Source organism: Ailuropoda melanoleuca, chromosome 20, assembly GCF_002007445.2.
Source record: "Ailuropoda melanoleuca isolate Jingjing chromosome 20, ASM200744v2, whole genome shotgun sequence".
Classification (NCBI taxonomy): Eukaryota; Metazoa; Chordata; class Mammalia; order Carnivora; family Ursidae; genus Ailuropoda; species Ailuropoda melanoleuca.
Genome location: NC_048237.1, coordinates 12,063,839 through 12,073,155, shown reverse-complemented (window position 1 = coordinate 12,073,155; position 9,317 = coordinate 12,063,839). Strand labels below are relative to the sequence as shown.

Sequence of the window (9,317 nt, the reverse complement as noted above, 5' to 3'; positions counted from 1 at the left end):
CGCTCCCGGAGCTCCCTTCTCAGCCTGCTGTCTCAAGCGTGCGGGTCCGCGGTCTGTCCACTCCCCCTTGCAGGTGGCTACCGCTTCCCGGCGCCCTGACACGGCGGCTCCCTCCCCCTTCTGTTTAGCTTCCGATATCTGTGCGCGGTTTCACGGCTCCCCGCTTCGTACCTCGATACTCAGCGCTGGAGATGTTCATTTGTAGAGATCCAGATGTATCTTCCTGCGTCTCAGGCTGATTCCGTGGATGTTCCTGCTGGTCTGGTACCTATCCAGCTCAACTCAGGGGACCGGCTGAAAAAGGGGTCCCCTACTCCTCCACCATCTTAATCCCGCCCCCCCCTTTGTTTTTTTTAAAGAGTATTCTTGGTTGGAAGTTTTTTCCTTTCAGCACTTTGAATATATCGCGCTACTTTCCTCTGGCCTGCAAAGTTTCTGCTGAGAAATCTGCTGATAGCCTTATGAGGTTTCCCTTGTATGTAACAATTTGTTTTTCTCTTGCTGCTTTTGAGACTCTCTCTTTATCTTTTGACATTTTAAATATAATGTGTCTTGGTGTGGCTGTCTTTGGGTTCATTTTATTTGGATCTCTTTGGGTTTCCTGGACTTAGATGTCTTCTTCACTAGGTCAGGGAAGTTTTCAGCCCTTTCTCCAAATAAGTTTTCTTCTCTTTCTCTCTTTCTTCCTCTTCTGGGACCTCTATAGTATGAGTATTATTCCACTTAATGTTGTCTCAGAGGTCCCTTAGTAACCTTCACTCAAAAAAATTCTTTGTTTTTGCTGTGCTGTCTGGGTGAGCTCTATTGCTGTCTTCAGCTCACTGTTCCATTTTTTCTACTTCATCCAGTCGGCTGTTGAACCCAACTAATATATTTTTCAGTTTCGTTATTGTATTCTTCAGCTCTGTGACGTCTGTTTTCTATCTCTTTGTTGCTGTTCTCACTGTATTCATTGATTTTTCTCCCTAGTTCAGTGAACATCTTTATGAACATTATTTTGAATTGTCATCAGGTAGGTTACTCATCTCTGTATCATTCAGGTCTTTTTCTGAGGCTTTGTCTTGTTCTTTTGTTTGGAACATATTTTTCTATTTCCTCATTTTGCTTGACTCCCTGTATGTGTTTCTGTATATTAGTCAAGACCAGCAACCTCTCTCTGTCTTGAAGGAATGGCCCTGTGTGGGTGATGATCCTGCTTGTTCAGTCTGGCCCTAGCTCTTGGTTTCTCTCAAACCTTTGTAATTGTCTAACCTACCTGATTTATTCTTGATATGCCCCCATTGTTGAGGGTGTGCCAAGACCTGTCAGTGATCCAAAGGAGGAATCTCATGTATCACCTAGTTTCAGGGTGATTGAAAGACAGACTCTCAGGCAGCAGCTTTTAAAGTACACAAATATAAGAAAAATAAAGTATGCAAATATATAGTCTGGTGAGGTCACAGTCATAAATCCTGCTGACCTCCAGACCAGGAGATCTGGAGGTGTCCCGTGGGCAACAGTTGCAATAATTGGCACTCCAGAGGAGTGTAGCACCTTTCTGAGAAGTCTGACTGAGCTATAGGGAGGCCAACAGGGTGTTTGAGGATGGTATCCCTTGTTTATATTCCCTGGGAGCACCTACTTAGCCTCTAGATGTGTGGGAAATCTGAGGCCTGTCCCATGGGCTAAAAAGAGCCAGGCTAAGAAAATAGGCCTTTTTCATAGGAAGTCTGGGGCTGTGTTTCAGTCGGCTGTACGTATAATGCCTTTGTGTATATAACTGTATCCTGGAGTACACTCCATAACCATGTGTATAACTATATAACAGAACTGTCTTTCTGATTGTTACAGTTCCACGGAGCTCTAGAACAGTAGCCCCTTTCGATGCCAAGGGGCATCTTCTCTGTGGATTGCGCATGCGTGCTTGGCTTTAGTGAGGCAGCTGGAGAGTGTTGGGGCTTCACTTGCTGGCTTCGGAAGCACATCAGGAAAATGTTTTGACTGCGTGGTTGTGGGGTTCAGCAGTACAGTGAGAGTGCCTTGTCTGTGTGTGTGTGTGTGTGTGTGTGTGTGCCAGCTTTAGACTGGCAGCAAGAGAATGCCCTGACTGCTCACAATCACCAGCCCCAGCTTGGGGGGCGGGGGCAGGGAAGTTTTGCAACGGTCCATGCTCTCCAATTTTAGCTAGGGAGCCTGAGAGCTCCATGACTTTTTGTGCTCATCTGCTTCAGCCAGGGAGCAGGGGAGCATTGCAACTGCCTGTGCTCTCCAGCCTCAAGCAAGTGCCAGGACACTTGCCCCCCAGCCATCTCAGCAAGGTGGCCAAAGGGTGCTATGTCTGAGCTTGTTTGTCGGTGCTAGCAGGCTATAATGGAGAATGCAACAATGGTGCCTGCTGGCACCTCTGTCTTGGAGGAGCATCTCAACTAACTCTTGCCCTATGAGCCCTCCAAGGGCTCAGTTTCCTATGGCTCTTTGGGACCCCCAGATATCAGACCTGTAGTTTTCCAAGCCAGATATTCTGGAAGTCCATCTCTCTGGTGCAGATCCCAGGGCCTGGGTTGCCCACTGTGGGGTAGCTGCTTCTTGCTGTTTTGGGAGAAGAGCCTTTCTGGTATGATCTTTCCTTACTGTGTGTCACCGTACTGGGGGTGGGGTGTTTTGCAAGACTATTTCTGCCTCTGTTACCATATCAGTGTGGTCCTTGTATCCTCTGTTGTGGAGAACAGTTTATCTAGTTTTCAGGTCTTTTTCAGAGGGAAATGATTCATAGGTAGCTGTAGATTAGGTGTGTCTATGGGAGGAGGTGAGTTTGGGATCTTCCTATGTTGCCATTTTGGATCCCCTGCAGACAGGTCGGACAGGCCCTCCTTCTTCTTCTCTTGCAAAGATTTTATTTTCAAGTAATCTCTACACCCACCACGGGGCTTGAGCTCACAACCCTGAGATCAAGAGTTGCGTGCTTTACTGACTGAGCCAGCCAGGTGCCCCAGACAGGCCCTTTTGATATTGGTTTTTTCCCAGCCTTTTCTTGGGGACTTGAGCAATGGCTATAGGCAGTTTTCTCTACCAGCAAGCCCTGGTTGTAACATTTCCAGGGCCATCTGTACTACCGCTTCCAGCTGCCAAAGTTTTTCTCTTCTTCCTTGTGATTCTTGTGTTGGCAAGACTTTGCTAACCTAAAGAGGTAAATATAAGTCAAAGAGCCCTAGAATGGACCTTAGGAGACCTGAATTTTAGTCCTGGCTTTGGAGTAGTGTGACTAATCTCGACCAAGTCACTTTATCCCATGGACTTTCATCTCTTCTGAAGTACCCTGTAGCTCTGAAATTCTACAAGTTCTAAGTAAGTACCCTGAATGTGCATCTCTATGAGGTCACATGCTCTCCTTCAACCCCCTGAACACATCAAGCCCAGGATTTGGGGCTCACAGGTGGAGGAACTGGCACTGCATCACAGCCTTTGCACAGAGCAGGCCTTCAATAAAAAAAAATTTAGGGGCTGAAACTTTTATCTAGAGACATAGATAATACCATTGTTTTCAAGACCTTGGTGGAAAATAGTGCCAGGTTATTTACTAGTATTGTTTTAATTTGAAAGAGCATAATCTTGCCCATGTAAGGCTTGGCTTTTAGAACTTGGAATTTATTTAACATGGTCTCTGCATGTGTCCCTCTGCCATTTAACAGGCATTTCTTCATGCCTGTTGAGGACTGACCTCTTGCAAGTAGCCCTCATGCTCTGACACTGACCATGATCACCTCAATCTGTAGCAACTGGAGGGATGCCAAGGGTCTGTGGTCTTCGGAGTTTTTTTCTTTTTTTTAGATGCCAAAGTATTGAAACCTTGAGTTCTCTCCCCCTTTGGGATAGTAGAAGGGAAAGAAAATAAGGAAAATCTGTGGGAATAGAGGAAGACCAGGTCAAGTGTAAATGAAAATATATGCTGTGGCCCCCCCCAGAGGAGTGCGTCAGTTCCTAGGCTTGCTCCAAGTGGGAGCTGACCTTGGGTTTCCTGCTCTCATAACTGTTTGACATTTGAGAGAACAAACAAAGGGCTTCATCAGGAAGAGTTTTAACCCTGTTAATGGCTACAAATCACTGGCCCTGGGGAGCTGGGGTTCAGAGAGGTCCTCTGCTGCCTTCTTATTATTTTAGGGGAATCAACTTTCAAAGAGACTAATGCCCAGGCCCCCAGGATTTCCTGATGGTCTGGGAGGTTTCCAGGCCTTAAACTGTCGCTTCCTGTCTTCAGCAAAATGACATCTCCCTAAAGGGAAAACATAGCTCAACTCCAAAAGAGATTTAGGACTTATAGAAGGAAGCAGCATGAAGTGGCCTAAATGGAGGGGGTTATTTTTATTTTATTTTCTTATGACAGACACATGAAAAGAGAAAAAGGAAGCATTCTCAGTTGGCATCGTGAAAATAGGCTAACATTTCCAGCAATTCTTTTAAGAAAACGGCAGGGTGGATTTTTTTGGAGGTGGGTGGGATGGGATAGGTTGTGGTCATCACCTAACCTGAGGGTTGTAGCTGGAAGAAGAGTCTTACTGATCTTCCTTGCTCCTGTCTTTACCTATGTCCTCTGCGTCCTTACGTCTAAGTCTTATTTTATTTATTTTTTCAATTTAGCAAACATTTTGGTATCATTTATGCTCATTAAATAAAACCTATTCATCTTGTGAGCCAGGGAAACAGAGGCCGAGTCATTGCAGACTCTCTTGCCAGCCTGCCCCAAACCCTGTTAAGCCGCTCTCAGGCTAGAAAAGGCATCCTTGACAGTGTTAGTGGTTCTGACCTCTGACTTCTAGCATTTCACCAAAATACCCTTACAGTAGAACGAAGGGGTGGGTAGGCTGGTCCTAGGGCTAAACTTTGACCTCAGAACAGAAAATAGGAAGGATGGGGTAATTCTGCGGAGCCGGGAGGATCTGTACACTACAGAGTCGAGAGAAAAACAAGAATTCATCATTTCCCTACTGACTAAGAATCATTTGCAGTTCTGTGGCGTGTGGAATGAGAGCCCAGACCTGGGCCCGGGAGACAGACGGCAGATCTGTGGGAATTCGGCCCCGGCCGCCCGTGAGGGTGTGAAGATGAAGTCACGCAATGCAGAGGTTTTATTTGCCTGCTGCTAGCAGGTGGTTAACTAGCTGTCTTGGGTCACAACGGGCTTCTTTTGGGAGCCCTGGAAATAGTTTTCCTCACCTCCAAAAGTATAACAAAGCCCACCAGGAAATCTTCCGTATTAATCTTTTCAGGAAGTCCTGAGTGATCTTCTCCAATTTGCCGAAGTGCTAGAGGGAATATTTGTATCTGCTCTCCTACCAGCTTGAGTTAACATCACCTAAAGGCCTTTCCCTTCGTTTATATTCTAGGGAAATCATTCCATCACAGAATAAATTATAAGGTATTTCCAATAACTTGTCAGTATTTTTTCAGATTGGAGGAGGTGGAGCGAGAGGAGGATCGAGAAAGACAAGGCTGACTAGAATGATAGAAAATAGTTTTAGTCAAGAGTTTTGAGGCATTTCTTTATTAAAGCTTTTATCATTGTTACAAAGGGAAAAGAGCTAACTGCCTAGCAGCTAGAGCTGGGACTCAGGGATAAATTTCTTTCCAAGGTTCCTTATGTCCAACCCTTCAGACACTACCAGTTCAGCTCAGACCAGGGCTGAACCCACCTCAATCTAGGCCTGGTACTATATCCAAAGCCCCATTTCCATTAGCAGGTGCAGTCTTCTTGTCTGTGTATTTCTGGTGTTCCTGAGGGCATATCCCACCCAGGCATCCACCCATGGAGGCCTTTACCCTCAGCTCTACTGGGAATGCCCAGCCCAGATGACGATGATGACACCTGGTTTTGAATGTTTGCTCTGAGTTATAACACTATGTTAAGTATGTTATATAATCTGTTGTCATTTAATTTTTGCCACAACTTTGTGAGGTAGTTATTACTGTTAATCTGGTCTTACACTTGAGGCTTACAGAGAGGTTAAGTGACTTTCCCATGGTCACACAGTAAGATGAAGTTCTGGGACCTGAAATCATGTCTAGCTGTTCCCAAGTCCACGCCCTTAGCCACCATGATGTATTGCTGGTTGTTTTTCTTGATTTCTTAAATTTATTCTGTCTCCTATTAGACGCCTGGCCCTGAACCCAAGACCTTGGTTAGAGCCCTACCGAACTCTTGCCAACTCAAGAACCCAAGAAGAGGCTACCACCAGTGGCCAGGTACTCTTTCAAACTAGATTGACCTCCATAGAATCATGATTTGTCCACATGACTGATGAGAAGAAATGATTATATCAACCCAGAAGCATCTACTGCCACCCTTCACCCACCAAATTAAACCTCTTGGGTAGTAGTGCTGGCCCAGCCAAATGCTCTACCACTGAGCTCTCCCTGCTGTGTAGCTTGCCCAGATCAGACCCAACTTGTTTAGACACTGTGGAAAAAGTTGGTCATCTTGAGGAAGCCAACGCTACAGCCAGGTGGATTCCCAGCCTTGCCCATTCCTAATGGACTTCCTCCCTAACCCTTTGCTGTGGCATGTACCTCACTGTAAAGTTTACATAGCTTATGGCAGACTCTAAGCTTTGATCGTTCAGAAACTCAGTTTATCAGCTCACTTGAAGCATTTTTTTTCCAGAAAAGAAATTATGAGTGATAATGTTAGCAAGATTTTTGTCTTTTCCCCTGTCATCTCTTCTTGTTCCAGGGCACCCCCTCTCAGAATTAGAATTCAAAGTAAGCCAGACCAGTCATCAGAAGGCTACTTGGCAAACCCAGAATTATAGCAAAGGACATTGAATTGCCTTAAATGAGAATTCATTCAGATCCATTTCAGACTTCTTATTCTTTTCAGTGAACAGAATCCTCCTCCCTGCCAGCAAATCTGAAGACCTGGGTTCAAGTCCAGGATCTGCTTTTTATTATCACTGTGGTCATTGACAAGGTATTTAACCTCTTCATGCTCCTGTTTCATGATCAGTAAAATGGGAGTAATAATATCTTCAATATAATTCACAATATTTAAATGAAGGTTATAGAGAAGAATTCTCTGTATATATTACTTTTTGTTATGTAGAGCTGTCAGGTTGATTTTTTTTTTAAGATTTTTTATTTTTATTTGTATTCATTCAACAGAGATAGAGACAGCCAGTGAGAGAGGGAACACAAGCAGGGGGAGTGGGAGAGGAAGAAGCAGGCTCATAGCGGAGGAGCCTGATGTGGGGCTCGATCCCATAACGCCGGGATCACGCCCTGAGCCGAAGGCAGACGCTTAACCGCTGTGCCACCCAGGCGCCCTGTCAAGTTGATTTTTTAATTTGAAACCTCGTGAACCCATTTCCTTGCAAATCACCAAACTCATCATTCATCCTAAACTGCCACTTTTCTAGGGAAGGGTGTGGTTGCTTCACAAACTTTAAAGTACACGTTCATCTCCTGGGTGGGCCTGGGTTTCTGCATTTCTAACAAGTGATATTGATGCTGCTGGCTATACTTCCAGGTGAAATTACATGTTTTTGGCAGGTTTCTGTGCAGATACTTAAGAGAACAACATATTTAAAGATCATCGTGGGGCGCCTGGCTGGTGCAGTCAGTTGAGTCACCAACTCTTGGGTTCGGCTCGGGTCATGATCTCAGGTTTGTGAGATTGAGCCCCATGTCGGGCTCTGTGCTCAGCACAGAGTCTGCTTAAGACTCTTTGTCCCTCCCTGCCACTCTCTCTCTCTCTCTCAAATAAATAAATAAATAAATAAATCTTAAAAAAAAAGAGATCAGCATGATTTCTAAAACGCCAAATTCCAAAGTGACTTTGTGTGCTCATTGTAGGTGATTCTTTAGTGCCGTTGAACTTCCATGTTCTTTCTTTTCCCTTGCTTTTCATGGCTTTACTTTCTCTTAATTCTCCTCCTACATTTCTTTTTTTAAAAAATATTTTATTTATTTATTTGTCAGAGAGGGAGAGCACAAGCAGGAGAGCAGCAGGCAGAGGGAGAAGCAGGCTGCTCGCTGAGCAAGGAGCCCAATGCAGGACTCGATCCCAGGACTCTGGGATCATGACCTGAGCCAAAGGCAGATGCTTAAGCGACTGAGCCACCCAGGCATCTCTCTCCTCCTACATTTCTGACTGCTCCTCCTCAGTCTCCCCATAGATTCCCCGATTTATCCTTTAATGTTGGTGTCTCCTTGGGTTGCATTATTTTATTCTCTGTGGATGATCTCCAGATTTGATTCCTATATGAACTCTCCTTTTCCTGCCTACCCTGACTAAATGGGTCCTTCTCCTACGCTCCTATTATGTCTTGTTGTAAGATTTATTTTAGCACATGGTAGTTTTATTTTACTGCATTATTGTGCAATTTTTTTTAATGGTCTACACTTCCTTTTTGAGAGCAGAGGGCAGCTTTCCATCATTGCATCCCATGTGCCTAGCATGTGCTCGGATTCTATAAATGAGTAATAAACAAAGGCAAACCTAGAGTTTGGGGCAGACATTAGAAACAGCCATCTGAGCACTGGAGGAGATAATGCTAAGTGAAATAAGTCAAGCAGAGAAAGACAAATATCATATGATTTCTCTCATCTATGGAACATAAGAACTAGGACGATCGGTAGGGGAAGAAAGGGATAAAGAAAGGGGGGAGTAATCAGAAGGGGGAACGGAACATGAGAGACTATGGAATATGAGAAACAAACTGAGAGCCTCAGAGGGGAGGGGGGTGGGGGAATGGGATAGGCCGGTGATGGGTAGTAAGGAGGGCACGTATTGCATGGTGCACTGGGTGTTATACGCAACTAATGAATCATCGAACTTTACATCGGAAACCGGGGATGTACTGTATAGTGGCTAACATAATATAATAAAAAATCATAAAAAAAATAATAAAAACAGGAAAGAAAAAAAAAAGAAAGAAACAGCCGTCTTAGCAGGACAGATGGCAAATGTTAGTATTTGGACACCCTGTGGAAACACAAAGCACACTTAAATTTTGTTGCGTATGCATACATGTGTGTAAATTACCTTTCTGGATAGTCTCAAGATACCAATAGCATCTGGGGAAGACACCTGAGCCATGTTTCCCCTGTAAATTATTTCTGGGCTCCTTTTTCAGACTTAAGCAATAGGCTGTCAAAATTGTCAAAAAGAGGAAACATGTTTCTTATGGGCAAAATTATTTATCATGCTTTTCTCTTGTAATAAACAAAGCAAGCTCCTTCAGAGAGGGAAGGTTGTAGTCTTGCCAAAATTGTGGTTTCCAAGAAAAATTTTACCACACTCGGTCTTAAAGAGGACTCAGAAGAGCAGGTAAATGACTGCCAGTAGG

General features: G+C 44.4%; 1 long non-coding RNA gene across 1 annotated transcript in view; it reads left to right on the top strand.

Moving 5' to 3' along the window:
* Positions 1-7,615, top strand: part of LOC117797216 — an 80,520-nt gene extending 72,905 nt beyond the window's left edge. The window contains exons 3-5 of the long non-coding RNA XR_004622132.1: positions 6,126-6,216; positions 6,851-6,940; positions 7,519-7,615. This is a non-coding gene — a long non-coding RNA (uncharacterized LOC117797216). The remainder of the gene's footprint in view (positions 1-6,125; positions 6,217-6,850; positions 6,941-7,518) is intronic.
* The last annotated feature ends 1,702 nt before the right edge of the window (positions 7,616-9,317 follow it).